Below are 24,522 nucleotides of genomic sequence, written 5' to 3'. Positions count from 1 at the left end.
CGAACTTTTCGCGATGCTCGAGGGTTCGTTTCGAGTAACGAACCCCATTGAAGTCAATGGGCGACTCGTGCATTTTTGTATATGACTGGTGCTCCGCTAAGGTTTTCATTTGTGAAAATCTGGGAAATTCAAGAAAGTGATGGGAACGACACAGAAACGGATAGGGCAGGCGAGGGCTACATGTTGGGCTGCATCTCAAGTTCCCAGGTCCCACTATTAAGCCACAATAGCGGCAACAGTGCCCCCCGCCCCCTCCCAACAATTTTTACTTCTGAAAAACCCTCATTAGCAAGGCATACCTTAGCTAAGCACCACACTACCTCCAACAAAGCACAATCACTGCCTGCATGACACTCCGCTGCCACTTCTCCTGGGTAACATGCTGCCCAACCTTCCCGCACGACCCAGTGTCCACAGCGCACACCAAAGTGTCCCTGCGCAGCCTTCAGCTGCCCTCATGCCACACGCTGGCCACATAGCCACACCACCCTCATGTCTATTTATAAGTGCGTCTGCCATGAGGTGGACCCGCAGGCACACACTGCAGAGGGTTGGCAGGGCCAGGCAGCGACCCTCTTTAAAAGGGGCGAGGCGATAGCCCACAATGCTGTACAGAAACAATGAGAAATCCAATCCTGTGCCACCTCCATCAGGAGCTGCACACGTGGGCATAGCAATGGGGAGCGCATGTGCCACACACTATTCATTCTGTCAAGGTGTCGCATAGCTCAATCCACACTGCAAGGGGAACACCGTCTGCGCTCTGCCCCCTACCCAAGTCAGTCAGTGTCTTTGTGCCAGACAGGTCAAACACCGTGACAGGAGCTAAGTTTGCACCAACAGCATAGGTGGGTCCTAGGAAACCCAAGACATGAACCAAAAATTGATCTGACCGGCCAAACATGGCAGACTTGCACCGCGGCCACGACATAGGCCTCGGCCCCCAGCTTCAGCAATCCTAGGCAGGAAGCGGACTTTCACTGCACCCAGGACATAGACCTCTGCACAAACCCTCAGCAATCGCGGGCCTACAGCGTACTCCTATGCTAGCGTAGCTGTGCACGTCTCATTAGCGCTGTATAGCTCCTGTAGTTTGTCCCAATGCAGTGCCACATATAGTAGAGCTAACGTTAGATTAAATACAGGTGGGCCTCCCCCCACACTGCATGCCCCAGTCAGACCGGGTTTTTTTTATAAATAGTCACAGGCAGGTATGTGGTGGCTCCCTGGAATGCAGCATGGGTGGCTCCCTGGAACCCACCGGCGGTACATATATAAATCCCATTGCAGTGCCCAGCACAGCTGAGGTAATGTCAGGTTTAATGCAGGTGGGCTTCGGCCCACACTGCATGCCCCAGTCAGACTGGGGTTCTTTAGAAGTGGACACATGGAGTTACAACTCCGTGTGGACCGACAGCATGGGTGGGTCCCAGGAAGCCATCGGCAGTACATAAATATATCCCATTGCATTGCCCATCACAGCTGAGGTAACGTCAGGTTTAATGCAGGTGGTCTTTGGCCCACACTGCATGCCCCAGTCTGACCGGGGTTTTTAATACATAGACTCTGGCAGGTACAAATCCCTAATGCGAAGTCCCTGTGGACCCACAGCATGGGTGGCTCCCTGGAACCCATCGGCGGTACATAAATGTATCCCATTGCAGTGCCCTGCTCAGCAGAGATAACGTCCCATACAATACAGGTGTCCTTCGGCCCACAGTGCATGCCCCAGTCAGAGTGGTAATATGTACCTTAACAGTAACCGCGTTGGTGGGAATGTGGTGGCGACTGCGGACCTAGTAGCGCGGTATTATTTAGTTGGTTTTCGGAATGTGGCCAGGATTAAGTGGGCCGTGGTGGGGGGATGGTGGGGGGACTCTCTTGTTGTGTCGGTAAAGGTGAAATTCTTGGACTGCCACCAGACGGACCAATGCAAAGGTATTTGGCAAGAATGTTTTCATTGTTGGAGGAGGAGGGGGATGTTTTTGAGGAACTACTTGTCCTCTCCACATGTCCATGGTTATATGCACCTTAACAGTAACCGCGTTGGTGGGAAATGGCCACCATTATGTCTTTGGGAAGCCTCCGTTTCCACACCCCAGTGACATAGCATTAGCAGCGGTATAGGCAGAGCCCAGAATTAGTAACATTTCAGCGGTAGCATTAGGGACAGGCCCCAGTAACATATCACTAGCAGCATTATAGGGGGAGCACAGTATTAGTTCCATTTCAGTAGTAGTAGCAGTCCAGACAGGCCCCAGTAACAATTCCGAAGCAACAGTATAGGGGGAGCACAGTATTAGTTCCATTTCAGTAGTAGTAGCAGTCAAGACAGGCCACAGTAACATTCCCGTTGCAGCAGTTTAGGGAGATAACAGTCTCTTTCACATTTCAGTAGTTGCAGTATAGACAAAGCCCCAGTTACATTTATGTAGCAAAAGTGTGGGCCAACCCCACACACCTTGCTGTACCATGAGTGCAGGCGAAGCCCATAAAAATTACTAGGATTACACTGTAGGCGAGGGCCCAAAAAAATTGGTGTACCAACAGTACTAATGTACCTCAGAGAAATTGCCCATGCCCAACCAAGAGGGCAGGTGCAACCCATTAATCGCTTTGGTTAATGTGGCTTAATTTGTAACTAGGCCTGGAGGCAGCCCAGTTAAAATAAAAATTGGTTCAGGTGCAAGTTTCAATGCTTTAATGAGAATTGAAACGTATAAACATTGTTTACAAAAGTCATATGACTGAGCCTTGTGGGCCTAAGAAAAATTGCCAATTCGGCGTGATTACGTGAGGTTTCAGCAGGAGGAGCAGGAGGAGGAGGATGAATATAATACACAGATTGATGAAGCTAAAAGGTCCTCGTTTTTTATGGTGATAGAGAACGATGCTTCCATCTGCGGGTGCAGCCTACGTATTGTTTAGGTACCGCTGCTGTCCGCTGGTGGAGAAGAGACGTCTGGGGAAATCCAGGCGTTGTTCATCTTTATGAGTGTAAGCCTGTCGGCACTGTCAGTTAACAGGCGGGTACGCTTATCCGTGATGATTCCCCCAGCTGCACTAAACACCCTCTCTACAAGACGCTAGCCGCATCACAAGCAAGCACCTCCAGGGCATACAGCGCGAGTTCAGGCCACGTGTCCAGCTTCGACACCCAGTAGTTGTAGGGAGCAGAGGCGTCACGGAGGACTGTCGTGCGATCGGCTACGTACTCCCTCACCATCCTTTTACAGTGCTTTCGCCGACTCAGCCTTGACTGGGGAGCGGTGACACAGTCTTGCTGGGGAGCCATAAAGCTGGCAAAGGCCTTGGAGAGGGTTCCCCTGCCTGTGCTGTACATGCTGCCTGATCTCCGCGCCTCCCCTGCTACCTGGCCCTCGGAACTACGCCTTCTGCCACTTGCGCTGTCGGATGGGAATTTTACCATCAGTTTGTCCGCCAGGGTGCTGTGGTATAGCATCACTCTTGAACCCCTTTCCTCTTCGGGTATGAGAGTGGAAAGGTTCTCCTTATACCGTGGGTCGAGCAGTGTGTTCACCCAGTAATCCGTAGTGGCCAGAATGCGTGTAATGCGAGGGTCATGAGAAAGGCATCCTAACATGAAATCCGCCATGTGTGCCAGGGTACCTGTACGCAACACATGGCTGTCCTCACTAGGAAGATCACTTTCAGGATCCTCCTCCTCCGGCCATACACGCTGAAAGGATGACAGGTGAGCAGCATGGGTACCCTCAGCAGTGGGCCAAGCTGTCTCTTCCCCCTCCTCCTCATGCTCCTCCCCCTCCTTCTCCTCCTCCTCAACGCGCTGAGATATAGACATGAGGGTGCTCTGACTATCCAGCAACATACTGTCTTCCCCCGCCTCCGTTTCCGAGCGCAAAGCGTCTGCCTTTATGCTTTGCAGGGAACTTCTCAAGAGGCATAGCAGAGGAATGGTGACGCTAATGATTGCAGCATCGCCGCTCACCATCTGGGTAGACTCCTCAAAGTTTCCAAGGACCTGGCAGATGTCTGCCAACCAGGCCCACTCTTCTGTAAAGAATTGAGGAGGCTGACTCCCACTACGCCGCCCATGTTGGAGTTGGTATTCCACTATAGCTCTACGCTGCTCATAGAGCCTGGCCAACATGTGGAGCGTAGAGTTCCACAGCAGTCGGTGCACTGGCAGATTAAACCGATGTTGTAGGGTCCACAGGGTGGCAGCGTCCGTGTTGGACTTGCGTAAATGTGCGCTGAGCCGGCGCACCTTTCCGAGCAGGTCTGACAAGCGTGGGTAGCTTTTCAGAAAGCGCTGAACCACCAAATTAAAGACGTGGGCCAGGCATGGCACGTGCATGAGGCTGCCGAGCTGCAGAGCCGTCACCAGGTTACGGCCGTTGTCACACACGACCATGCCCGGTTGGAGGCTCAGCGGCGAAAGCCAGCGGTCGGTCTGCTCTGTCAGACCCTGCAGCAGTTCGTGGGCTGTGTGCCTCTTCTCTCCTAAGCTGAGTAGTTTCAGCACGGCCTGCTGGCGCTTGCCCACCGCTGTGCTGCCACCCAGCGCGACACCGACTGCTGGCGACGTGCTGCTGACACATCTTGATTGCGAGACAGAGGTTGCGTAGGAGAAGGAGGAGGGTGGTTTAGTGGAGGAAGCATACACCGCCGCAGATACCAGCACCGAGCTGGGGCCCGCAATTCTGGGGGTGGGTTGGACGTGAGCGGTCCCAGGCTCTGACTCTGTCCCAGCCTCCACTAAATTCACCCAATGTGCCGTCAGGGAGATATAGTGGCCCTGCCTGCCTGTGCTTGTCCACGTGTCCGTAGTTAAGTGGACCTTGGCAGTAACCGCGTTGGTGAGGGCGCGTACAATGTTGCGGGAGACGTGGTCATGCAGGGCTATGACGGCACATCGGGAAAAGTAGTGGCGACTGGAAACCGAGTAACGCACTGCAGAGCCAGGCAACAATTATGCGCAAGGCTGGGTATTAATTCAACAACTACTACCCCCAGCAGAGACGCAGTAAACTGAAGGCAGTGACAGGCAGGCCTAATATTGTATTTTTTTGGAAGTTTTTGGGAACAACCACACTGCCTGTGATAAACACTGTATTTCGATTGCCTTGTTGGAGGCTGACTTCGCGTACGTAACACACTGCAGAGCAAGCAACAACTATGCGCAAGGCTGGGTATTAATTCAACAACTACTACCCCCAGCAGAGACGCTGTAAACGGAAGGCACTGACAGGCAGGCCAAATCTTGTATATTTTTTAACTTGGTGGGAACAACCACACTGCCTGTGATATGCACTGTATTTCGATTGCCCTGTTGGAGGCTGACTTCGCGTACGTAACGCACTGCAGAGGCAGGCAACAATTATGCGCAAGGCTGGGTATTAATTCAACTACTACTACCCCCAGCAGAGACGCAGTAAACTGAAGGCAGTGACAGGCAGCTCTAATATTGTATTTTTTGGAAGTTTGTGGGAAAAAGCCCACTGCCTATATAGCCAGTATATCTCTTTCCCTGTACCACTGTCCCTGCCTCACCAGTACTGCCCCTATACTGAGTAAAATGACTGCAGACTGAGGACGCTATGGTCTGCACGCCCGATATACAAAAAAAAAAAAAAAAAGTGCAACACTGCTCACAGCAGCCTTAACAGTACTGCACACGGTCAGATGTGGCCCTAAGAAGGACCGTTGGGGTTCTTGAAGACTAAAATAACACCTAACGCTCTCCCTATAGCAGCAGCAGCATCAGCAGCACTTTCCCTGATCTCTGTCAGCATGCATCTGTGGTGAGCCGCGGGCGGGGCAGATTTATATACTCGGGTGTCATCTGATCTCCCCAGCCACTCACTGCAGTGGGGGTGGGATAGAGCTGGAATGTCACAGGAGGAAGTTGTAATGCCTTCCCTGTCTTTCTATTGGCCAGAAAAGCGCGCAAATTTCTCAGAGATGAAAGTGAAAGTAACACGAACATCGCGTGGTGCTCGTCTCGAGTAACGAGCATCTCGAACACCCTAATACTCGAACGAGCATCAAGCTCGGACGAGTATGCTCGCTCATCCCTACAAATCAACCATCATAGCGATTGGGGCAGCTACTTCCATGCTCTTATTGCTCTTTTGGCGAAGAATCCCCATCTATCACAAGGATGAAACATTCTTTCTCCCAGACGTAGAAGGTTGATGTAAAGGAATCTCTCCTGTCATGGTTAGAGGTTTCAATATTTAATTTAGGCAGTGGGGCCAAGGCCAGGCAGACATGGGGAAAGAATGACTACATAGATGTCATTTAGATGTGTGACTGGAGTCTGCCAAATTGGGAGGCACTATTACAGAACAGCTCTCCTTTCTTGCTCATGAGCTTCAAGTGGAAAATATCCCTATATGTTGTTCATACACCATAATAGGGCATAATGATGAAGTTATCTCCATGATTCAACCCCTTTAAAGTGAACCTGTTACGTTATGTTAGTGAAATTTGGTTTATTTTGGTTCATATGGCCTCTGGTTAAACTATTGCCTTTTAGACATTCTCTGTATTTTGAGTTAAAGTACTTTTCCTAGAATCATGGAAACAGTCATGGAGGCCAAAGTTATTTCAGAAAGTATATTGGGTGCTCTGTAGAATGACCAATATGGGGGAGTTTATCCTCTGATTGTGTAACATTGTGCAACATTGTGTAATATTGCAAAATGTGCTCCAGATGTTACTTTGTATTTGCCAGAATAATGTTCTACTGTGAGAAACTACGTTTACAGCCAAACATGTGACCTTACCTTGAATTATGTAACCATGTTCAGAGCAGCCCCCTTGCGTGCATTAATTAACACTAGAGATGAGCGAACACCAAAATGTTCGGGTGCTCGTTATTCGGAACGAACTTCCCGCGATGCTCGAGGGTTCGTTTCGAACAACGAACCCCATTGAAGTCAATGGGCGACCAGAGCATTTTTGTATTTCGCCGATGCTCGCTAAGGTTTTCATGTGTGAAAATCTGGGCAATTCAACAAAGTGATGGGAACGACACAGCAACGGATAGGGCAGGCGAGGGGCTACATGTTGGGCTGCATCTCAAGTTCACAGGTCCCACTATTAAGCCACAATACCGGCAAGAGTGGGCCCCCCCCCTCCCAACAACTTTTACTTCTGAAAAGCCCACATTAGCATGGCATACCTTTGCTAAGCACCACACTACCTCCAACAAAGCACAATCACTGCCTGCATGACACTCCGCTGCCACTTCTCCTGGGTTACATGCTGCCCAACCGCCCCCCCTCCCCCCCACAGCACACACCAAAGTGTCCCTGGGCAGCCTTCAGCTGCCCTCATGCCACACCACGCTCATGTCTATTTAGAATTGCGTCTGCCATGACGAGGGACCGCAGGCACACACTGCAGAGGTTGGCACGGCTAGGCAGCGACCCTCTTTAAAAGTGGCGGAGCAATAGCCCACAATGCTGTACAGAAGCAATGAGAAATAGAATCCTGTGCCACCGCCATCAGGAGCTGCACACGTGGGCATAGCAATGGGGAACCTATGTGCCACACACTATTCATTCTGTCAAGGTGTCTGCATGCCCCAGTCAGACCGGGCTTTTTAATTCATAGACACAGGCAGGTACAACTCCCTATTGTGAAGTCCCTGTCGACCCACAGCATGGGTGGCTCCCTGGAACCCACCGGCGGTACACAGAAATATCCCATTGCATTGCCCAACACAGCTGAGGTAGTAATGTCGTGCTTAATGCAGGTGGGCTTCGGCCCACACTGCATGCCCCAGTCTGACTGGGGTTCTTTATAAGTGTACAGATGTAGTAAAAACTCCGTGTGCACCTACAGCATGGGTGGGTGCCAGGAAGCCACCGGCGGTACATAGAAATATCCCATTGCATTGCCCAACACAGCTGAGGTAGTAATGTTGTGCTTAACCCTTTCCAATCCAATTTGTATATGGTTTTCCTAGGGGGCTTACTCTTTTTCTGCCGTTATACAACGGCGCTATATGCTGGCTAAAGCCAGTACTGCATGAGCTGACACGTAGGATAGGCTCCGACAGCAGAGAGGCTGGCAATATACAGTAAGAGAACCCCGACGGACGTCTACCAACAACGGAGCTGTACAGCCTTAAACCCTAATGTCTTCACAGGTCACACAGTGGACTGGAAAGGGTTAATGCAGGTGGGTTTCGGCCCACACTGCATGCCCCAGTCAGACTGGGTCTCTTTATAAGTGGAAACAGATGCATTTATAATTCCCTGTGGACCCACAGCATGGGTGGGTGCCAGGAAGCCACCGGCGGTACATAAAAATATCCCATTGCATTGCCCAACACAGCTGAGGTAGTAATGTCGTGCTTAATGCAGGTGGGCTTCGGCCCACACTGCATGCCCCAGTCAGACTGGGGTTCTTTACAAGTGGACACATGTAGGTTAAACTCCCTGTGGACCCACTGCCTGGGTGGGTGCCAGGAAGCCACCGGCGGTACATAGAAATATCCCATTGCATTGCCCAACACAGCTGAGGTAGTAATGTCGTGCGTAATACAGGTGGGCTTCGGCCCACACTGCATGCCCCAGTCAGACTGGGGTTCTTTAGAAGTGTACAGATGTATTAAAAACTCCGTGTGCACCTACAGCATGGGTGGCTCCCTGGAACCCACCGGCGGTACATAAAAATATCCCATTGCATTGCCCAACACAGCTGAGGTAACGTCAGCTGTAATGCAGGTGGGCTAAAAATTAATTTGATTACACTGTAGGCGAGGGCCCACAAAAATTGCTGTATCAACAGTACTAATGTACATCCCAAAAATTGGCCATGGCCAGCCAAGAGGGCAGGTGAAACCCATTAATCGCTTTGGTTAATGTGGCTTAAGTGGTAACTAGGCCTGGAGGCAGCCCAGTGTAACGAAAAATTGGTTCAAGTTAAAGTTCCAATGCTTTTAAGCGCATTGAAACTTATAAAAATTGTTCAGAAAAATTATTTGACTGAGCCTTGTGGCCCTAAGAAAAATTGCCCGTTCAGCGTGATTACGTGAGGTTTCAGGAGGAGGAGCAGGAGGAGGAGGAGGAGGAATATTAGACACAGATTGATGAAGCAGAAATGTCCCCGTTTTGGATGGTGAGAGAGAACGTAGCTTCCATCCGCGGGTGCAGCCTACGTATTGCTTACGTATCGCTGCTGTCCGCTGGTGGAGAACAGAAGTCTGGGGAAATCCAGCCTTTGTTCATCTTGATGAGTGTTAGCCTGTCGGCACTGTCGGTTGACAAGCGGCTACGCTTATCTGTGATGATTCCCCCAGCCGCACTAAACACCCTCTCCGACAAGACGCTAGCCGCAGGACAAGCAAGCACCTCCAGGGCATACAGCGCGAGTTCAGGCCACGTGTCCAGCTTCGACACCCAGTAGTTGTAGGGGGCAGAGGCGTCACCAAGGATGGTCGTGCGATCCGCTACGTACTCCCTCACCATCCTTTTACAGTGCTCCCGCCGACTCAGCCGTGACTGGGGAGCGGTGACACAGTCTTGGTGGGGAGCCATAAAGCTGGCCAGGCCCTTAAAGACTGTTGCACTGCCTGGGATGTACATGCTGCTCGATCTACGCACATCCCCTGCTACCTTGCCCTCGGTACTGCGCCTTCTGCCACTAGCGCTGTCGGCTGGGAATTTTACCATCAGCTTGTCCGCAAGGGTCCTGTGGTATAGCAACACTCTCGAACCCCTTTCCTCTTCGGGAATCAGAGTGGGCAGGTTCTCCTTATACCGTGGATCGAGCAGTGTGTACACCCAGTAATCCGTCGTGGCCAGAATGCGTGCAACGCGAGGGTCACGAGAAAGGCATCCTAACATGAAGTCAGCCATGTGTGCCAGGGTACCAGTACGCAACACATGGCTGTCCTCACTAGGAAGATCACTTTCAGGATCCTCCTCCTCCTCCTCCTCCTCAGGCCATACACGCTGAAAGGATGACAGGCAATCAGCCGGTGTACCGTCAGCAGCGGCCCAAGCTGTCTCTTCCCCCTCCTCCTCATCCTCCTCATGCTCCTCCTCCTCCTCCTGTACGCGCTGAGAAATAGACAGGAGGGTGCCCTGACTATCCAGCGGCATACTGTCTTCCCCCGCCCCCGTTTCCGAGCGCAAAGCAGCTGCCTTTATGGTTTGCAGGGAATTTCTCAAGATGCATAGCAGAGGAATGGTGACGCTAATGATTGTAGCATCGCCGCTCACCACCTGGGTAGACTCCTCAAAATTACCAAGGACATGGCAGATGTCTGCCAACCAGGCCCACTCTTCTGAAAGGAATTGAGGAGGCTGACTCCCACTGCGCCGCCCATGTTGGAGTTGGTATTCGACTATAGCTCTCCGTTGTTCATAGAGCCTGGCCAACATGTGGAGCGTAGAGTTCCACCGTGTGGGCACGTCGCACAGCAGTCGGTGCACTGTCAGCTTAAAGTGATGTTGCAGGGTGCGCAGGGTGGCAGCGTCCGTGTGGGACTTGCGGAAATGTGCGCAGAGCCGGCGCGCCTTTACGAGCAGGTCTGACAAGCGTGGGTAGCTTTTCAGAAAGCGCTGAACCACCAAATTAAAGACGTGGGCCAGGCATGGCACGTGCGTGAGGCTGCCGAGCTGCAGAGCCGCCACCAGGTTACGGCCGTTGTCACACACGACCATGCCCGGTTGGAGGCTCAGCGGCGCAAGCCAGCGGTCGGTCTGCTGTGTCAGACCCTGCAGCAGTTCGTGGGCCGTGTGCCTCTTATCGCCTAAGCTGAGTAGTTTCAGCACGGCCTGCTGACGCTTGCCCACCGCTGTGCTGCCACACCGCGCGACACCGACTGCTGGCGACATGCTGCTGCTAACACATCTTGATTGCGAGACAGAGGAGGAGGAGGAGGAGGAGGAGGGTGCTTTAGTGGAGGAAGCATACACCTCCGCAGATACCAGCACCGAGCTGGGGCCCGCAATTCTGGGGGTGGGTAGGACGTGAGCGGTCCCAGGCTCTGACTCTGTCCCAGCCTCCACTAAATTCACCCAATGTGCCGTCAGGGAGATGTAGTGGCCCTGCCCGCCTGTGCTTGTCCACGTGTCCGTAGTTAAGTGGACCGTGGCAGTAACCGCGTTGGTGAGGGCGCGTACAATGTTGCGGGAGACGTGGTCGTGCAGGGCTGGGACGGCACATCGGGAAAAGTAGTGGCGACTGGGAACTGAGTAGCGCGGGGCCGCCGCCTCCATGATACTTTTGAAGGACTCCGTTTCCACAACCCTATACGGCAGCATCTCAAGGCTGATGAATTTTGCGATGCGGACGGTTAACGTTTGAGTGTGCGGGTGCGTGGCGGCGTACTTGCGCTTGCGCTCGAACACTTGCGCAAGCGACGGCTGGACGGTGCGCTGAACTACACTGCTGGATGGGGCCGAGGACAGCGGAGATGAGGGTGTGGGTGCAGGCCATGAGGCGGTAGTGCCTGTGTCCTGAGAGGGGGGTTGCATCTCAGTGGCAGGTTGGGGCACAGGGGGAGAGGCAGGGGTGCAAACCGGAGGCGCTGAACGGCCTTCGTCCCACCTTGTGGGGTGCTTGGCCATCATATGCCTGCGCATGGTGGTGGTGGTGAGGCTGTTGGTGTTGGCTCCCCGGCTGAGCTTTGCGCAACAAAGGTTGCACACCACTGTTCGTCGGTCGTCAGGCGTCTCTGTGAAAAACTGCCAGACCTTAGAGCACCTCGGCCTCTGCAGGGTGGCATGGCGCGAGGGGGCGCTTTGGGAAACACTTGGTGGATTATTCGGTCTGGCCCTGCCTCTACCCCTGGCCCTGGCCACCGCACTGCCTCTTGCAACCTGCCCTGCTGATGCCCTTGACTCCCCCTCTGAAGACCTGTCCTCCTGAGTAAGCGTTGCACACCAGGTGGGGTCAGTCACCTCATCGTCCTGCTGCTCTTCCTCCGAATCCTCTGTGCGCTGCTCCCTCGGACTTACTGCCCTTACTACTACCTCACTGCAAGACAACTGTGTCTGATCGTCATCGTCCTCCTCACCCACAGAAAGTTCTTGAGACAGTTGGCGGAAGACCCCAGCCTCATCCCCCGGACCCCGGGAACTTTCGAATGGTTGGGCATCAGTGACTATAAACTCCTCTGGTGGGAGAGGAACCGCTGCTGCCCAATCTGAGCAGGGGCCCGAGAACAGTTCCTGGAAGTGTTCCCGCTCCTGAGCAGGTGTCATTGTAGTGGAGTGAGGAGGCTGGGAGGAAGGAGGAGCAGCAGACAGAGGATTCGGATTTGCAGCAGTGGACGGCGCAGAACTGCGTGTTGACGATAGGTTGCTCGAAGCACTTTCTGCCATCCAGGACAGGACCTGCTCACACTGCTCATTTTCTAATAACCGTCTCCCGCGTGGACCCATTAATTGGGCGATGAATGTGGGGACGCCAGAAACGTGCCTCTCTCCTAATCGCGCAGCAGTCGGCTGCGACACACCGGGATCAGGAGCTCGGCCTGTGCCCACACCCTGACTTGGCCCTCCGCGTCCTCGGCCGCGTCCACGTCCTCTAGGCCTACCCCTACCCCTCAGCATGCTGTATTACCAGTGATTTGATTTCACAGGCAGGAAATAAATTGGCGCAAGATTGCAGGCCAAATATAATTTTTGCCCTTTTTGGAAACGAAAGGCCCCACTGCCTCTAGTGAATGAATAATCTAAGTTTAATAACTGTGCTGTGTCCCTGCTAATGTGTCACAGAACGTGAGGGTAGCAGAGTTATTATAACTCTGGCAGAGCAGGTATTTTTTTCCCAATTAAGGAAAGCAAATGGCGAAGCCAGCAGTAAAGCGTAGCTGGGTGCGTCTGATTTAGCAATGTTGTTCACGCAGCTCACACGTGTCCACAGCCCTTAGGACGGACAGAGGCTGGACAAATAGATTTGTTTTCAGTTTTTTTCCACCAAAAGGCAGCACTGCGTATATTCTATGAACATGAGAAGTTTAATAACTGTGCTGTGTCCCTGCTTATGTGTCACAGAACGTGAGGGTAGCAGAGTTATTATAACTCTGGCAGAGCAGGTATTTTTTTCCCAATTAAGGAAAGCAAATGGCAAAGCCAGCAGTAAAGCGTAGCTGGGTGCGTCTGATTTAGCAATGTTGTTCACGCAGCTCACACGTGTCCACCGCCCTTAGGACGGACAGAGGCTGGACAAATAGATTTGTTTTCAGTTTTTTTCCACCAAAAGGCAGCACTGCGTATATTCAATGAACATGAGAAGTTTAATAACTGTGCTGTGTCCCTGCTTATGTGTCACAGAACGTGAGGGTAGCAGAGTTATTATAACTCTGGCAGAGCAGGTATTTTTTTCCCAATTAAGGAAAGCAAATGGCAAAGCCAGCAGTAAAGCGTAGCTGGGTGCGTCTGATTTAGCAATGTTGTTCACGCAGCTCACACGTGTCCACAGCCCTTAGGACGGACAGAGGCTGGACAAATAGATTTGTTTTCAGTTTTTTTCCACCAAAAGGCAGCACTGCGTATATTCTATGAACATGAGAAGTTTAATAACTGTGCTGTTTTCCTGCTAATGTGTCACAGAACGTGAGGGTAGCAGAGTTATTAACTGTGGCAGAGCAGGTATTTTTTTTCCCAATTAAGGAAAGCAAATGGCGAAGCCAGGAGTAAAACGTAGCTGGGTGCGTATGATTTTTACAGGTTGCAGACGCAGCCGACACGTGTCCACCGGCGTTAGGACGGACAGAGGCAGGACAAATAGAATTATTTTCACTTGTTTTACAAGCAAAAGGCAGCACTGCGTATATTCAATGAATAATAACTGTGTTGTGGCCCTGCCTATACAATTCTTTCCCTGCAGTATCAATGGAGGGTGGAATGCTCTGCAGAGGCGATTTTGAGAAGCCAAAAAAAAATGCAGCACAGCTAACAGCAGCCTGGACAGTACTGCACACGGATAAATATGGCCCTAGAAAGGACCGTTGAGGTTCTTGAAGGCTACACTCACTCCTAACACTCTCCCTGCCTATGCAGCACTTCTGTCCCTAATGCCAGGTGCAACGCTCTGCAGAGCCGATTTTGAGAAAAAAAAAAATGGCACTGCTAACAGCAGCCAACACACAGCTATCAGTGGCCCTAATAAGGACCTTTGGGGGGTCTTGAAGCCTACACTAACTACCAATTCTTTCCCTACAGCAGCTCCGGTACAAACAGCACTGTCCCTCATCTAACTCACCAGGCATCTGAGGCGAGCCGCGGGAGGGGCCGACTTTTATGTTCCGGTGACACCTGATCTTCCCAGCCACTCACAGCAGGGGGGTGGTATAGGGCTTGAACGTCACAGGGGGAAGTTGTAATGCCTTCCCTGTCTTTCAATTGGCCAGAAAAGCGCGCAAACGTCTCAGGGAAGGAAGTGAAAGTAACCAGAACACCGCATGGTGTTCGTTACGAATAACGAACATCCCGAACACCCTAATATTCGCACGAATATCAAGCTCGGACGAACGCGTTCGCTCATCTCTAATTAACACCCCTTTTTATGTCTTAATAAAGCCCAGCAATGTGCAGTGGGGCAGCAGAACCTGCCACCATTGACTGTTATTCAGATCTCTGTGTCTGAGTCTTTGTTAATGGGTGTTGTCACTAGTGACTTATTATTCAAATTTTAGCTGACATTGGCGATTTCTTTATTTCTCTGACAGTTACAAAAAGCTTCTACACTATACTGTTGAATTATGCTGTTTCTATGCAGGAACAAGCAATGCTCAGGGAATGGATGTCGAGCAGGCCAGGGATCATACTCGCCATTCACTCCTGTTCACAATAAACAGGCAGTTGTTTAGAAGTGAATAACTGCCTGTTTACATGAGCTGATCTTTTATTTAGTTTTATGCATGCAGAAACTGAACAATGAAAGAGAAGCAAAAGAATTCTACTTCGAAGTTCAGTTTAGCGCATGACTGAACAATTTAGGGACTGAACGATTTATCAGCCTGTGTAAAAGGACTCTTAAGTATAGGCCATGAATTGCTAGAAGTGACTAAATCCCTTTAAATGCATGTAGCCACATGCAGACTGCTAAACACGGATATTATGGCAGCTCGGATATGAGGGCATGTTGTGTTATTTTGATGATTCTTTTCATAATGTCATTTGGACTTTTCTTTTCCATTTCAGGTTTGTAAAGAAGGACAATCAAGGACCCAGCTGACACCTTAACTGCTGTTGAAGGTCAATTTAAAGAATCTCTATATTAGGAGCCTGAAGTTTAGGAAACTTTGACCAATGATGATAAATAAAGGCGAATATATTTCTATAACACTTGTTTGGTTGGTGATTTTCTTTGTCTCGTGATTCAGAATATCCGCAGCCTGTTTCTTCCTTGTTGAACGCTCATCATTGCAGCATATTATAAACTAATCATTTAAACCCCGATGCAGGGAAGTAAAGAAAGCTTACCGGAGCGCTTACCTTAATCCCCGCGCTCCGGTGACTTCAATACTTACCGCTGAAGATGGCCGCCGGGATCCTCTGTCTCCGTGGACCGCAGCTCTTCTGTGCGGTCCATTGCCGATTCCAGCCTCCTGATTGGCTGGAATCGGCACGTGACGGGGCGGAGCTACACGGAGCCGCTCTCTGGCACGAGCGGCTCCATAGAAGACTGCAGAAGACCCGGACTGCGCAAGCGCGGCTAATTTGGCCATCGGAGGGCGAAAATTAGTCGGCTCCATGGGAACGAGGACGCTAGCAACGGAGCAGGTAAGTAAAAAACTTTTTATAACTTCTGTATGGCTCATAATTAATGCACAATGTATATTACAAAGTGCATTATTATGGCCATACAGAAGTGTATAGACCCACTTGCTGCCGCGGGACAACCCCTTTAAAGTCATTCATACAACGTAAAGCAGCTTGAAAGCTAAATTAGGATACAGAAAGTTTTCCAGCACTTCAAATTATCGTGTAAAACATCCTTTTAACTTTCTGCAATGTGCCACGGAGTATAATTTAGGCATGGGTACAGGTTAGATGTTACATGTTTCGATAAAAGCTTATGTGTTACATGTTTCGAGCAATGCCCTTCCTCAGTAGCTGAAATTCCTTGGTTGAGATAACTTAGTATACAATACTATGATCCTAGCTGGGTAATATAATGAGAACATTTTGCTAAAACTATATGGCAGTAATCTTTTTAACCTTTCCATACCCGATGGCTGACCTCCCAAGTTTTGAATGATAAAAAGAAGGTTAGTACTTTTTAAATGTTAGGATATGCCCCTTTATGCTAAGCTATGTCCTTTGTACCCTCTCACAGTAATACAGTTCCTTACTTGCTAATAATGTCCCTTGGTGTCCATTTCACAGTGCTTCAGATTTGAGAAGAACCGTAATAGTGTCTTCCATCATGGATTGGGGCAACAATGAGACTGCAAGGGCTTCAGAGAAGACCTGAAGTTAATGGGAGCATAGAAATTCTGCATATTTCTTATAAGACTGTATAGGGGAGGCCATCATTTCAATTTCTGAATGATGAAATGTGGTCTTCTGTTCCTCTATGTGCCTAAAGTTGCCTCTTTCTTCCAGACTCTGAGGTAGTGACATCCCACGATCAACTAAAAAAGTTATTATTCGGCATTGGCTAGCTTATTGTGCACTTACATTTTCTGAATGGGTGCTCTTGGTCAATAGCACGCTACAGCATAAAAAGTCTCGCTCAATATAACAAATGTTCAAATAAGTTCTTTAAAATCTGGGATAGATGGTTTCAATCAGACCTTACTAAGGGCTTTTGGCAGCACATGGTGTATGACCACGGCCTCCTAGTCCTTAAAAGGATTTTCCAAATAAAGAGAAACCCATTTCACTGTGTCCTCCATGGTACAAATTAACAAATGAACAGTTACTCATCTGTCCCGTCCTCCGGTCACCCTGTGACATCATCTGCATATTTAGCCCAACTACAAAGAAGCTGCAGCAAACAATGACAACACTCATCGATCATGGCTGAGCACGCTTTATGGAGTGTCACCACCTGTCTGTAAATAGAAACAGCAGACACCAGAATCGGCGGTGAAAGACGAATGCTAAGAGGTGAGTAACTGCTCATTTGTTATTTTACACCATGGGGACCCAGTGACAGGAGTTTCCTTTAATTAGGACAACCCCACTTAAGGATGCTCTCATCAAGCCTGCCAAATCTCAACATTTATGTGACATTTTTCATGTTTTTAGTGATATAATGTAGAGTATATCTGGAAGCTTTTGCTGCTTTTCTCTTTTCGCTTTACATCTTTACCATGATGTGGATAACAGGGCTGGGGGTACCCTTCTGTATTCTTGGGCAATAGTTAGTTTGCCCTATAGATTCTTCTCTCTTGTACTGCAAGCACTGACCCTTCATATTAAGCTATACACCTTGTGAACACTTTCCCTGCATACATCTCAGCCTTGTTTTCTGATCCCAGTTATCTAGCCTCTACCTCCTGTTCCTGATCCCTCCTCTTGCCTTGATTGTATCTTCTATAAAAGCCTGGCTTTGCCACTCCCTCAATGTGTGATTATGTTCTACCACTTTGATCAAGCGCCTGTTTCTCCTGCTTCTCTACTGATAACTGCTGCTGACTGTTGGCTTCCATTGACTACGCTTCTGTCTCATCCCATTTGTACTGCATACCGTGACTTCCCGTTAATGACTCCTGGCTATTCTGACTATCTCGTGCGCCTGGCTTAGCTACTACACAGCGGCTCCAATCCAGCATCGGTAAGACATAGGTATATATAGATAGTAACATAGTAGGTTCGGCTGAATGAAGATAGTGTCCATCTAATTCAGCCTGTTTTAACACCCTTGTTGATCCAGAGGAAGGCAAAAAACCAAAAGGCAGAAGCCAATTAGCCCATTCGGGGGAAAAATTCCTTCCCGACTCCATAATGGCAGTCAGAATAATCCCTGGATCAACCTTTGATAGTTCCTACTTAAATGTAAGACCCGGAAGAACAACCCTGCTGGTCACCTAATGTCTATATCCTGTAATATCATAGTGCTCTAGAAAGCCGTCTAGTCCCCTCTTAAACTCCTCAATGGATTTTGCCATCACCAGGTTCTCAGGCAGAGTTCCACAATCTAACTGCTCTTACAGTAAAGAACGCCCTTCTGTGTTGGTGATGAAATCTGCTTTCCTCTAGACGTAGCAGATGCCGTCTTGTTACCGTTGCAGTCCTGGGTATAAACAGATCGTGGGAGAGATCCTTGTATTGTCCTCTAATTTATTTATACATAGTTATTTGATCTCCCCTTAACCATCTTTTTTCCAGGGTGAATAATCCTAATTTTGATAGCCTCTCTGGGTATTCCAGTCCTCTGATTCCATTTATTAATTTAGTTGCCCTTTTTTGAACCCCCTTAAGCACTGCAACATCTTTCCTGAGCATCGGTGTCCAGAACAGTATACAGTATTCCATGTGGGGCCTGAATAGTGCCTTATATAGTGGAAGAATAATGTTCTCGTCCCTCGCCCCTATACCTCTTTTAATGCACCCCAAGACTTTATTTGCTTTTGCAGCAGCTGACTGGCATTGGTTGCTCCAGTTAAATCTACAATCCACTATTACCCCCAGGTCTTTTTCCATATCACTTTTCCCTAGTGGTACCCCATTTAGTGTAAAGTGGTGACATCCGTTTCTCCTGCCCATGTACAAGATAATCACGCCCAAACATGGAGCCCGTAGTGAACGCCCTGCGGAAGCAAGTTACAGAGCTTCAGGAATTTTGCGCCTCTTACCAAAATAGGTTTGCTGGATTACAGACACTGGTGCTAGCTCAACAGAAGGAAATCAACAGTTTACAGAAGCAACTTTTGAACTTGCATCACTCAGACTCTGATATCCGCATGGCACTGCCCACAAAGTTTGGCGGGGATCGCCGTCAGTATAGAGGCTTCCTCAATCAATGCCAAATTTATTTTCAAATGCAGCCAATTTTGTTTACCAGTGACCGGATAAAGGTATACTTTATCATTAACCTCCTCACTGATGAGGCGCTTGGCTGGGCCTTGCCATACGTAGAGATCAACAGTAATCCTCTCGACAGCATCAATTCCTTCAGGGCCGCTATGGGCCAAATCTTTGATGATCTGAACCGCTGTGCCACGTTTGAAGGGACGTTACATAGCCTACGACAGGGGCTATGTTCGATTGCAGAATAAACGGCAGTGTTTCATCGCTGGGCCAATAATACCACGTGGAACCTTGCTGCACAACAAAGCCCGTTTCACTGGGGATTATGTGAGTGGTTAAAGGATGAACTTGCCAGAGTGGAGATTCCCGATAACCTGGAAGACTTCATCCAGTTTTGCATCTGGATTGACCAGAGACTTTTTGAGCGGTGAAGGCACCAGCACACCGAACTCTTTCAGTCAACCCACATTTAGTTCCCAAGCAAGGACTGAAGCTGCCCCCGAACCCATGCAGGTGGATGTCATCTGCAGACCTCTCTATCACAGAAAAACAAAGGCGCCAGGCTGAAAATCTGTGCCTCTATTGTGGGAGCTGGGGACCTTATGCCCGAAACTGTCCAAGCAAGCTGCAAAGTACCCTGGCCTTGGCCCACGCCAAGCCAATGGCCAATCCAGCCACCATGAAACAAGGGGATGCCACCCAAAACACCTTTGTACCAGTAGTTCAGGACGGCGTGAAAACCCTTCCCCCACTCCATTATTTTGTCCTCCCAATTGAGATTGTAACAGGCGATCAGAAGACACAGTGCTCAACGATGTTAGACTCGGGAGTTGGGGGGAACTTCATGGACTTAACATTTGCTCGTAACAAAGATATTGTAACCAGACTCAAGTCCATACCTATAGATATGGAAACTGTGTATGGGTCACCCTTTTCTTCAGGCCCTGTCACACAGGAGACAATTGAACTGGAGCTCCACATGAACCCTGACCACCATAACACAATCAGCTTCAAGCTCATCTCATCCCCCTAGTTTCAAGTGATTCCCGGGATCCCCTGATTTTCTGCCTATAACCCCTCTATCAACTGGGAAATCAGGACCATTGCCTTTCCCACAGGATACTGTAAGGGAAACTGCCAGATGGCATCATCCACCCCTAAACCAGTACCAGACCTTGAGGATGAGTAACAGGACTTAGAGAAATTACTAGTTCACTACTAGATGTTCAAGGATGTTTGCAGCAGAAAGAAGGCTGACCAGCAGCCACCTCACCGGCCATACGTCCTGTTGAGCTGCTCCCTGGTTCCTCTATTCCATTTTGGCGTATCTTCAACCTCGCAGAACCAGAGTTAGGGGCCCTTCGGAAACATCTGGATGAAAATCTAGAAAAAGGCTTCATCCGGCCTTCTTCCTCTCGGGCAGGACCACTCATTTTCTTTGTTAAAAAGAAAGATTCGACTTTTCGGCCGTGCATAGACTACTGAGAACTAAACAACATCACCATTAAGAAACGCTACCCTTTCCCTTTAATCTCAGAACTGCTGAAGAGGCTTCAGGCAGCCAAGGTCTTTACAAAACTGGACCTCAGAGGAGCATATAACATGGTGCAGATCCGGTCCAGAGACGAGTGGAAGACTACCTTCAGGACAAGATATGGACACTTTGAATCCCTAGTGATGCTGTTCGGTCTTTGCAATGCTCCCACTAACTTTCATCACTTTATCAATGATGTGTTCTGAGACCTATTGATCAATTTGTAGTGGCATATCTTGACAACATCCTCATATTCTCTGACAATTTGGAGGAACATCGTGGACACATTCGCGTGGTCTTGGAATGACGTCAAAGGAATAACCTCTACATCAAGTTAGAGAAATGTGAGTTCGAACAGACCCAAATACAATTCTTGCAATACATTATCTCCCCAGAGGGCATAGGTATAGATCTCAGCAAGATTAAAGCCGTCCTAGATTGGCCCATTCCAAAAACTTTAAAGAAATTACAGCGACTGATTGGTTTCGCGAATTTCTACTAAAACTTTATCAAGGACTTCTCAAAAGTCATCTCTCCCATCACCTCCCTCACAAAGAAAGTGCACACAATTTCCTGGTCCCCAGAGGCACAAACCACATTTGAGAAGCTATTACTTCAGCACCAATACTGATCCACCCAAACCCAGAGTTGCTTTTTGTCGTGGAAGTGGATGCCTCTGTCTCCATGGTGGGAGCCATTCTGTCATAGTGAATGGGAGATAAGATGCAACTAAACCCTTGCGCATATCTATTCTACACATTATCCCCCACAGAGAAAATATGCAATGTTGGGAATAGGGAGCTTTTGGCCATCAAAGTGGCTTTCCCCGAGTGGAGACACCTCTTGGAAGGAGCCCCTCATCCAGTGATGCTTCTTATTGGCCATAAAAATTTAGAGGTCCTCCGCACTGAAAAGAGGTTATCGGCGAGATGGTGTCCTACCACCCTGGTGCCCAAAATGGCAAGGCAGATGCATTGTCCAGGATATGTGCAGAGTCCGAAGAGAAGGCAAATACAGATGACACAATTCTATCCCTCCAAATTTTGGGGGCATTTTACACTCTGAAGACCTCCTAACAAAGCTAAAGGGAGGATATGAAAAGGACCTGTTCTTGAGTTGTCCTTCTAAGGATGTAAAGCTTTTCTTTACAGAAGGGCTTTGGAGGCACGAACACAAACTATATGTTCCTGAGGCTGGTTGACTCAAAGTCCTTAAATTAGTTCACAATTCCAAGCTGGCCGGTCACCTGGGGGTCACAAAGACTTCAGAATTTCTTCTTTGTTCCTTCTGGTGGCCTGACTACAGAAGGTATGTGAAGAAGTATGTCATCTCTTGCAAGGTATGTGCTCGGAATGAAACGCCACGAGCTCACCCGGTGGGTTTTCTACGGCCCCTTCCAGTCCCATCTAGGCCATGGGAATCTATATCCATAGACTTTATAACGGATCTGCCCCCCTCAAAAGGGATGACCACAGCTCTTGTAGTCGTGGACTGACTTCCAAAGATGGCTCACTTCATCCCCATAGAAAACATTCCCACCGCTGAGAACACTGCAGAGTTGATCATCCAGGAGGTTTTCAGATTACACAGAATTCCAGATGATGAGGTCTCTGACAGAGGAGTCCAGTTCACCTCAAAGTTGTGGAGACACTTCTGCATGGCCCTGGGAACCACCATAAATCTTTCTTCAGCCTTTCATCCCCAGTCTAACGGCTAGACCGAGAGGACAAACCAAGCCCTGGAGCAGTATCTTTGTTGCCTTATTTCTCATCTCCAGGACAACTGGGTGGACTACCTACCAGTGGCGAAGTTTACCTACAATAACAGCAAGCACAGTTTAATAGCTCTGAGCCCGTTCTATGCCAATAATGGTCTTCATTCATGGCCTTTAGATCATGATTCCTGTCCCAACTATCAATCACAGACTAATGGAATTAGCAGAAACTCAGAAGAGGTTGAAAGATGTCTTATGGGAGGTTCAGGATGTTTATAAGAAAACAGCAGACAGACATCACCAAGTGGCCCCTATGTTTCAGGTTGGAGAGAAGGTGTGGTTATCCACTAAGAATCTGAAGACCAACGTACTCTCTCCCAAACTTGGGCAAAGATTCATTAGCCCCTTTCCAATCTCAGCGAGAATCAGCCAGGTGGCATTTCATTTGAAACTCCTAGGCAGCCTGAAGATTCACCCCATCTTCCATGTGTCGCTACTGAAACCATTCAAAGTGAACGCATTTGCTGGAAGAAGTCAGCCACCTCCTCCACCACTAAACATACAAGAGAAGAGGAATACATAGTAGACAAAATTTTGGACTCTTGAATGTACAAAGGTAGACTGCAATACCTGGTGCAATGGAAGGGGTATGGCTGTGTTCACAGTAAAATTCATGGGAGCCAGACCAGAATGTGTATGCACCAAGACTCCCTAGGGAGTTCTACAAGAGGTACCCCCATAAGCCAGCCCCTGGGACATCCTGAAAGGGGGGGGGGGGGGCTACTGTCAGGATGTGAACCAGGAACCTCTTGTACTGCAAGCACTGACCCTTCTTATTGAGCTATCCAGCTTGTGAACACTTTCCCTGAATACATCTCAGCCTTGTTCTCTGATCCCAGTTATCTAGCCTCTGCCTCCTGTTCCCGATCCCACCTCTTGCCTTGATTGTATCTCCTATAAAAGCCTGCCTTTGCCACTCCCTCAATGCGTGGTTATTGTGTTCTACCACTTTGATCAAGCTCCTGTTCCTCCTGCTTCTCTACTGTATACTGATAACTGCTGCTGACCGTTGGCTGTCATTGACTTTGTTTCCCTCTCATCCCATTTGTACTGCATACTGATAACTGCTGCTGACCATTGGCTGTCATTGATTACGTTTCCCTCTCATCCCATTTGTACTGTATACGGATACATGCTGCTGACCTTTTGGCTTTCATTGAATACGCTTCTGTCTCATCCTATTTGTACTGCATATTGTGACTTTCCGATAATGACTCCCGGCTATTCTGGCTACTCTCCTGCGACCGGCTTGGCTACTACACAGCGGCTGCAATCCAGCATTGCTAAGATGCAACATACATGTTTACTGGTAACCGACTCCTATTGTACAATCTCTACTACATTTGTGATCTCCGTGCATGACATTTTGCATTGTTTTGATACTATTGTTGTACAAAGTACACTAGCATATATTTCATGTATGTTCACCTACCATCATCTAATAAAATTGTTGGTTGGAAGGCAAAAATAATGCCCCCTTGGTAACAATGTCCCACATGCTCCTTCCTTATAAATAGTCACCCTACATGCCCCTGCTTACGCAGTAAAATAAAAAAAAATAGCCTATGCTCATCACTATTGTTCCCTCCAGCCATTCTGGTTCCTTGCTCACTTCTGGGTAACACAATAAGTACCGCCGTTCTAGTGTTCCTCTCTAGCTGTAAGTGACGGTTTATAATATGGGCACTTTAAATGGCCATGGAGCCTGTAGGAGTCTTGTTGCGTGGGTGGCAATTCACATTTCCCATATTATAATCCACCATTATATGAGGCCGCTAATTGGGGCTGAAAATGGTATTTGGAACCATCATGGAGACAGTAAAAAATATACTGGAAGAAGTAGTCAAGCACCGATGACCAGACCTCATCGGAAGTTGCTCAGATAACTGGATTGTCCCATCTAATGAGGATTTACACTGAAACTGATCCATGGAAAACTTGTCGCATGATCCTTTGCTGCAACTTGGGGTCACGGGGATAATCTATATACAGGGAAGCACCAATTGTGAGAAGGCCGTGGGCTCTAATAAAGGACTAGTGATGAGCGAGCATACTCGCTAAGGGCAATTGCTCAAGCAAGCATTGCCCTTAGCGAGTACCTGCCGGCTCAAGAGAAAAGGTTCGGCTGTCGGCGGTGGGCAGGGAGCTGCGGGGAGAGCGGGGAGGAATGGAGGGGAGATATCTCACTCTCCCTCTCTCCCCCCCGCTCCCACCTGCTGACTGCCGCTACTCACCGCTCCCCCGCGCCGGCACTCTGTTAAGAAAATTGTAGATCA

At 49.0% G+C, this 24,522-nt stretch overlaps 1 protein-coding gene across 2 annotated transcripts in view; it reads left to right on the top strand.

Annotated features, from left to right (window-relative positions):
• The window catches only part of LOC136633336 (SLAM family member 9-like), a 36,972-nt gene extending 21,670 nt beyond the window's left edge, over positions 1-15,302 (top strand). For both annotated transcript variants that reach the window (XM_066608998.1, XM_066608997.1), the window contains exon 5: positions 15,159-15,302. The gene's annotated coding sequence lies outside the window, so the exon portion shown is untranslated. The remainder of the gene's footprint in view (positions 1-15,158) is intronic.
• The last annotated feature ends 9,220 nt before the right edge of the window (positions 15,303-24,522 follow it).

Source organism: Eleutherodactylus coqui, chromosome 6 (genome assembly GCF_035609145.1).
Source record: "Eleutherodactylus coqui strain aEleCoq1 chromosome 6, aEleCoq1.hap1, whole genome shotgun sequence".
NCBI lineage: Eukaryota > Metazoa > Chordata > Amphibia > Anura > Eleutherodactylidae > Eleutherodactylus > Eleutherodactylus coqui.
Note: the sequence above shows the minus strand (reverse complement) of the source record. Positions and strands in the feature narration are given on the sequence as shown.